This window comes from Phragmites australis, chromosome 13 (genome assembly GCF_958298935.1).
Source record: "Phragmites australis chromosome 13, lpPhrAust1.1, whole genome shotgun sequence".
Lineage (NCBI taxonomy): Eukaryota > Viridiplantae > Streptophyta > Magnoliopsida > Poales > Poaceae > Phragmites > Phragmites australis.
The window spans coordinates 17710761-17716760 of NC_084933.1; positions in this window are offsets into that span (position 1 = coordinate 17710761).

Sequence of the window (6000 nt, forward strand, 5' to 3'; positions counted from 1 at the left end):
TCTAATCCATGTCCCTAGTTAATCAGTCAGGTCAAGACACCATCTACGTCCAATAATATAATCACTCCACCTAATTAAACAAGCAGCGCGCGCGATGGAGCAATGATTCGGAGCCGAGAAAACACTACGCTGGAGAAGGGAAAGAAACCGCGCGCCCGCTAGCTCCAGCCACTGTCAGGTCACCGATTCGTTTGTTCCACACACCTTTTCTTTTCTTTTTTTTAACAATAGGATCTATTCTACGACTTTCTTTTAAAGGCAGGGTCGAGTGATACTGCTCCGTACGCATCTGCTTCGTGCATGCACGTGCGAGTGCTCAGACTCGAACACGAGCTACCTCGAGAGCTCGCACCGTACGAGCGTCGTCCTTGCCAACCGAGCGAGCTCCCGGATACCACCTTTCCCTTTCTTCTCTTCTGCTCCCTGCCGATCGAGGCAGGCAGGCCTTCCGGCCGGTAATCATATCACCGCGACGTGACACTACTTTCTCCTCGCGAAGCTAGTTGATAGCCGACGGGCAAGCCAAGTGCCAAGTCGCCAACCGCCGTGCGCATGCACGGGCGCGAAGAAGCTCACATTCGCGCATGCGTGCGACGCATCCCTCGGCCGATCGGCCGCCTGTCGCCGACCGGAAAGGAAACCGAAGGATTGGAAGAAGCGTCTTGGCACAAGCCAACCTGTCGCGATGGACGTGCGGTGCTTGATACGTCCGGCCGTTTGCTCTGGCGTCGGGGCGGACGGGGAGCCCCTGGCTTGGCTCGTGCGAGGAAATGGCCATGGCCATGGCCAGTGCGCGAACAGTGGCGGCGGCGGCGGCGACCCGCGGATCGGTGACATGGCAACTACCGGCCACTGGTTGTTCCTACTTGATTACTGCTGGTAGCTAATTACTAGTGTCAGTAGTAGTAGTGCGGCACTGCTTTAACTCGATCGTCATGCTTTAATTTGGTGCAGAATAAGAGAGACGGCTGACAGGTGACGACCAGTGTTACGACATGGATACACGTATCGCAATTCGATTTAGATTCAGTTGTTCAATTTAGCAAAATAAATTAGATATATAAAATGCAATTCAAAATTTGACACTAAGTATCAGAATCCGACGTAAAGAAAATAGACACAGCATCAAGATTACACTGGTGACTCACACCATTGTGTTCTGATCCGTGTTTGGGACCGACGTGGGGTTTCAGGTTTAAGAGAACCGAACCCATTTTTCGTCTTCTTTCCCCTACGGTGTTCAAAAAATCGTCGAAGCAACCGAAATTTCGTGAAATACCACTAAAGAAAGGACCGATGTACATTGATTCTGGGGTACTTCATTAGTTGACGATGACCCCGCAAGGCACAACAGCATAAATTGTAATCACGATCGATATTAAATTGTTGGTTGCTGCTAGAGTATCTAGAGGAGATGATTAGGTCTAGGAATAAGCATGCAGACATGTAGTCCGGCTAATCACGCGACTGGTGCGAACTTTGTTTCCTAACCAACAGTGACACAAGGACGTAATTGTCTAGTCCGGTTAGCGTGTCCAGTTCCGCGCAAAAATGATACTCCTTTTCTCTCAAAATAGATGATATTTTAGAGTTAAACATAAGTGTTAATGTGAAAGAAATAATCATCTTTACTCTCTTTTAATACTATTTATTAAATAGGAAATAGGATTTGTATTAGGAAAAAATTACTTAATAGAGAGTAAGAATAGAAAATTTGACCTAAAGTTACATCGAAATTGTAGAATATCATATATTTTAAACATTATAGAATATGTTAAAATATCATCTATTTTGAGACGAAAAAACTAAAAGAAAGACTCTCACTGCCTAACGGGTAATAGCATTGTGTCTCATTTAGTTGCATTGTTCCGGCTTCCATAGAAAAGGAGGCCTGAACTACATAGGAATGTGATCTTGGATAGGTTTCGGCTTGAGTAGGAATTAGGATCCTACAACATGTATACCTTGAGAATCCTGATTCTGAAGTTTAAATGTTCCTGATTCTGAAGATTAAAAGTTTTAACTTGTTTTTTGTGAGCTTTTAGACAAGGATACGGAGCTATGTGAGGCGCGCGGGCGAGGGAGAAGGCTGTCGAGGAGGTAATCTCTAAATGTTATTTAGACTTGTGTATAAAAACATTGATTTCAATGATCATTTCATTTGGTTTGGATATTGGAGTAGTGTCGGCGTATGAGATATTAAGTACAAAATTTGTTGGATTTGGGGAATAGCCCTTGAGATAGGAGGTGATGTGCTCCTTGTATAAGTGTGGTTTTGTCATAGAGGCAAAATGCATTAGGGCACACTTGCATTGACTCTGTTTTGGTAAAGTTTCTTGTTATAAGTGTGTCATTTGGTGCAATGATTCTATTTTGGTAAAGTTATGATACTGACATGATGCGCACTATAGGAAGGTCAACCAAGTTCTTCATCCAGTTATTTAAGATCACAATTTATTGGAATAAGATTTCCACCAAAACTGGTAGACAAGGTGCTCAGAAACACGGTATGCCATTTTTTATGACATGTCTTTTCTAACATGTATAGTGATGTGAAATAATCAGTCAATCATCAATCTCTTTTGTCCTATTATGTTAGTGCTTTGCCAATTTTATTCTCTAGTTGATGCTGATGATACTGATTTTCTCAGTGTTTAACTTTAACATTAAGTAATCTTACATCTTGGAAATGCTTTTCTTCCATAGCTATGATGCACCTGGTTATATTTTGTTGATCTTTATTATACCCTGTGTTGTTGATTCCTTCCCTGATACTATTTCAGTGTCCATTGTGACCCTCATGGTATGCACTGCTTAGAGTCATGTAAATTGAGATGCTCACTATTTATCCTTCAATTGGCTTACATCGCCATGCCTTCCACTTTTCCACATACGTATACTACAAATATATACGTATATTGCAAATATATCCAGACATTATAGGTAATCATTATGCATACTATAGTGTTCAGTCAATTATCAAAATATGGGTCACAATTTTAGATGTATTGATAACAGTTCATGCTACTTCCCATGGGCATGTGCTATTCTAATCTAATGATCTGACTTTGATAAGATTAAGACTTTACGTATAAAAATAGGAAATTGGGATTCCATTGCCGTCATTTCATATGTATATTGATGTAGAAACCAAGAGAAGTCAAAAGATGGTGGGGCATTATGTTACCGTAGACACTTTTCAAATTGCACACTCTAATTGTATACAAAGAATTCTTTTTCTTTGTAAAAATAGACTTTTGGAGAATGAAAGCCTTGCAGCTATGTCAGTTTCCATGTAGCATGAGCAATTTTTGTTTTTTTAATTTTCTGATAGCATCTTTATGAACTTTTTTACTAAGTAATTGTGTCATTTACTCTTCTTCATGCAGCTCTCTTGTAGATCATCAGGACAGCCACAAGCGCTGGTATATTCTGAGGAGGATGGTTGTTCGCTTATAGATTCTCTTTTAATGTTCAGTAACAGGTTTGATATATGAAGTTCGTCACCTAGAAAAGAGAAGTGTATGGTGCAGTTGGTACTATATGATGTTACCTTCTAATATTGTAACGTGGAGAATTTGTGTTATATAGAGTCCAGATGAAATATAGTGCTAATCTGAGTTGTTCTAGTGGTTGGAAAGTTGTTTCCATAATCACATCTTTACCATTGCTCTTGGGGATCTCATTTTTTATTTTTTGGCATTTTTGTGTTAGTATAGATGGTTCTAAACTAGAACCGTTTATACTAATAATTTATGCAAACGGTTCTGAAATATTAGAACCGTCTGTACAAACCATAATTACAGATGGCTCCTGTAACGAGCCATCTGTACAAATCTTTTGTATAGATGGTTCAAAACTCGTATGTACAAATCTGATTTATACACTCTTTTTCACAAATAATTCGAAAAAGTGTCCCGTACGGGGTTTCTGAACCGTCTATACAAAGTAGTTTTCCATAGAAAATGAGGCCTCAACTACGTAGGAATGTGATCTTGGATAGGTTTTGGCTTGTTTCTAGGCCAATGGCATCGCAGAGCTTTTCTGCTCCAAGTACAATCCGAATATCTGACGCTCAAGTGAGATAGTTGCAGCCATCTGCACTTAGCTCAGTGAATTCCTTGTTCGTTATCCAGCCATCTTCATATTCAAATGATGCAAGTATTACTACTAGTAAAGTTGCATCGTGTTGCTAAATTGGATCGTTGCAAATTTTCTGATATTTTCTATTCTATTATATGAATATTACTGTATTTAAACATATAACATGGAATTTAAATAGTAACAATAATATTGAAATAAATACTGCATAATTACAAAAATAGATGTAAAATTTAAATTCTCGAGCTACTATTCTCACAATTTTCTGCAAAGTCTATGGGTTTATACATAAAATTCTAGGATTTGCGTAATTTCCAAAAACCACAATATCTAATTAGCAAAATCAGGGCCTTTGAAAAAAAATTCAGATCAACCAGGGATCTAAATGCATAAGATAGGGACTATGCTCAATTACCAAAAAACCCAGGGGCTAAATGCAAAAATCAGAATTTTCTTTTCTTCCACCAAAATTTCCTTCTACTGGGCCGGTCTGCTTACCTTTTTGAGTCGGCTTGGCCCATCCAACCCACTCGCCTCTTCCATTAGAGGGGCGGCTAGGGTTTCTAAATCCTAGCTACCATTCAATCTAGCGGCCAGCGACGCTCATGCTGGAGCGGCGGGCTGCAGGGCCACCGGCGGCGTGTGATGTGCTTCGAGCGACGGCGGCGTGCTGCAGTAATGGTGGTGGCGCATGACGTGCTTCGAGCGATGGTGGCATCACGCTGCCGTACCGGAGGCAGCGGGCGGCACGCTTCAAGCAAGGCAGCTGCAAGCGGCCCGTGGAGGCTTCACGACAGCATCTGGCATGCGTGCGGTGCGGGGCGGCGCTGACGTGGCTGCTTTGAGAGGTGCCGGCCTGAGGGTCGTTAGCTTTTATGCTGACGACGATGCTGCTTCGGGCAGCGATTCAGCGGCGTGGCAACTTCAAGGCGCGGTGGTGGCGGCCGAAGCTACAAGGTCACGAGCTTCATGCTAGCGATGTGATTTTCTTCCGTTTTTTTTTCTTTCTTTCAATCTTGCGGTGGTGGCCTTCGAGCCACCATATATAGGGACGGTTTCCCGCTTCCGGTTGACGGCGAGGCCGTCGGCTTCATGCCGACGTTGTGCCATGCAGCCCATTTTTCCTTTTTTTTTCCCATCTGTGCAGGGGTAGTCGCCGGTTTCTAGGCCGGCGGCAAGGTGGAGGAGGTGTCTGTTAGTTCCAGGCCGACGGCGAGATGGCGAATGCGGGTCCCACCATATCTGCTACTCGATGCTATAGATCTATTTTCTACTGTTCATTGATACGGGCTACTTTCATACGTATGCGTGCTATACGATTCACAGATCTATTTAGTTATGAAAAACAGTTACATCGAGAAAACGTACCGAACGATCTCGTACATTTCAATCCTTATGAGCGATCCGTGTCGCGTAGGGCATATAGGTTAGGTCATGACCTACCCGCTTGACGACGATGTCGATTCAATGCAGATCGATTGCAGCAAATTCGTTACGTTAGCTTAATCTCCGACAGAGCTTCATGCTGATAACGTGTTGAGAAACTGCTACTACCGAGTGTAGTTCAGTGATTACCCGAGAAAACGATTGCAAAAGAGAGATACAATGTAAGAAAAAAGATTATCTATTTTTTATTCATCTGTGTTTATAATAACGAGCGATGACCTGTATATATATAATGCTAGAAACTCATAAAAAATCTACAGATCTATTTTTTAAAAAATCAAATCTTTAGAAATCGAGACGAATCCAAATTCTATTATAAAAGTCTATCCTAACATATATATATATATATATATATATATATATATATATATATATATATATATATATATATATATATATATATAAGTTTATTACCACATTGATCCAATGTCTCGGATTCAGAAAATTACCAAG